At 33.4% G+C, this 2,660-nt stretch overlaps 1 pseudogene; it reads left to right on the top strand.

Moving 5' to 3' along the window:
- Window positions 1–1,614: 1,614 nt before the first annotated feature.
- LOC130026993 (uncharacterized) lies at window positions 1,615–1,712 on the top strand (annotated as a pseudogene).
- Window positions 1,713–2,660: the final 948 nt, after the last annotated feature.

Below are 2,660 nucleotides of genomic sequence, written 5' to 3' on the forward strand. Positions count from 1 at the left end.
TATGCAGGTAAGTATTAGGTCATCGGAGAAAAAGTAAAGCAGAGGGGAACACAGCTATGCATTGATACTATGGAAGGAAAGAGAGTACAGATATAAGTAGAAACAAAAGGATTAACCAATGTGGCTTGTGTATTAGAATGAAAAGGCCACAATGATGTAAAATGAGACTCGGAAGATAGATGAAAAATTATATAGAAACTTATAGAAATTAGGATCTTATTTGAAATTTTGAGCAAAGCAGTAGAATGCTTCCATTTATGTCTGAAAAAAATCACAATGACTCTTTTGTGGGGAACATATCAATGTCGGGCCAACAAAGAAACAGCTAATTTAGGTGATATGGAAATTAATGAGATCATCTATTAAGGAGATGCTAAAAGTAGCACATGAGGTGAAAGTCAGAAATCAAATGCCTTACTGTTATTTAGGCATGCCTGACTGTTATTTATGCATGCCTTACTGATATTTAATATTCTCCACAATTTTTGTGACAGCTGTTCATTCTAATATTAAATTACACAATCCCCTTTGTGCCACTGAATCTGGGGCTCAGTTATGGTCCTTCTATGCTCCTACACCTATGTCTTGTCCATGTCTCTTCACCAAAATGCTTTCCCCCTAATCTCTAACCTTTCTGATTATGGTCCTGTCCCCCAAGTTTGTGCCTGCTTAAATTGTAAATTGTGTGCATGTATATTCTGAATTCACACGGTAGGTTTTAGTAATACAGGGGTTGGAGAGATAGAATAGCAGGTAGAGTACTTGCCTTGCATCTGGTAAACCCAGGTTCGATCCCAAGTTGTCCATAGGATCCCTAGAACCCTGCCAGGAGTTATCACTGAGGACAGAAATGGGAGTAAGCCCTGGCCACTGCCAGGTGTGGCCTAAAATCAATAAGAAAAATAAAGTGAATACAACTACAAATTTTAATGAATTGATCATTTCATCCTCCACTCCAGATGTTCTGCAAGCCTCACTCTTGCCCTGACACTGAGGAACACTCATTGCACCTTGAGGCTATCAATCTCTGCTAGTTTTAAAAGATTTTCCTAATAAAATATTTAACTACTTGTTTTACTCTGAAATCAAATAAAACTTTCTTTTGTCACCTTAGTGAGAGTTAACATTTATCCTTTAACTGTTGTTATGTTTTACTCTATCATTTCCCATCTTTCTTCACCTAGACAGTACAAAAATTATTTACAGTATCAGGGATTGAACTCAGGTTAACCACATGCAAGGCAATCTCCTTATCGATGAAAATATCTCTCTGACCTTGCTTAAGTATTTCCTATTATTTATCAAAATTTTATTTAATAAAATAATTATTTAGAGTTATTGTTACAAAATTTGATTGTTTATTTTATGACTTCTAATTTATATTGAGTATCTCTCAGGAAATATAAAAATAAGGTGATATGGATATCTTGCTAGGAAAGTGTTTAAAATCAGGCATGCACATGACAATTAAAATGATTTAATAAATCCAATTCAAATTTATTTTTTCATGCCTCCATTGAAATGATAGGGACAACTAAAAAAATACATAGTGAAACTAGAAACCCAAGAAATACAGAGCCACTGCATACCAATAACAGTTAAAAAACTCACTGTTTTCATTTTGGTGAATGCATACTAAAATTGGAATGCTGTAGCAAAGATTGGCATGACCTCTGCATGAGGAAGATACCCACACTTTTTACCCATTTTATGAAAATTTTTAAAAGATGACAAACTTATTTTTGGCATCATTGGGCAAGGACACCACCAGAATCCAGAAATGCTAAGGATTTTCTAAAAAAAATAAATAGCAGACGATTTAAACTGATAGAAGAGCACCTGAGACCTTTTGGAGTAGAAATGAATATGTTCCAGCTCAATTTGTGTCAAAGACATGAGATTTGCAAGTAGAAAGAAGCCAAAGGATGGCCAGTTGATGATTATTAAAAGGTTAAAGGGACTACCCAGTTCAGCCTCCACTGTGAAATGGCTAAATCAGATTTTTCTATAGTTTAGAAACACAGGAACAGTTCTTTAAACACATGGAGCTATTGATTTATGGGGGAAATTAGCATGTACATTGATTCCAGTGGATGAAGTAAAGGAAAAGAACTGAAAAGGAACTTTTGACTTAGAAAACAAGTTCTGTCTTTGCTCACATTTTCCCATTTTTGAAATACATTTCTGTGAATAGCAAATTTTCTGTTGTGTAGAGAAAATGCTTATTTCTTTTGCTTACATGTGGGAAACGTGTTTACAATATCAACTATCTAAATAGTTAATTACCTGCTTAGTAACAGTAAAAGAAGTAAAATAAATAGAAGATAAATGAGTGGTAAAATAAAAAGAAGTAATATGTTTGTTATGAATAAAGACAACAGAAGAAAGAAGAAACTGAAAAAAGAAACAAGAGAAATATGTTTGTGAAATGTTTAAGCAAAAGTAAAATGAAGATTCATCAAATAAAGTAAGTAAAATGAAAATACTTCAAATTAAGTGGGTAAAGTTGGAAAAAGATTAAAGTGAGCACAGATTAATAACAGTGTGCTCACTGCCACATGAATTTTCCACGTTATTAAGAAAAATAGTATTATTCTCACCAACTAATCATTCAAGTACTAAGACAAAAAAGGAAAACTTTTAAAGTTTATCATTGGTGT

Source organism: Sorex fumeus, unplaced genomic scaffold (assembly GCF_029834395.1).
Source record: "Sorex fumeus unplaced genomic scaffold, SorFum_2.1 ptg000035l, whole genome shotgun sequence".
Classification (NCBI taxonomy): Eukaryota; Metazoa; Chordata; class Mammalia; order Eulipotyphla; family Soricidae; genus Sorex; species Sorex fumeus.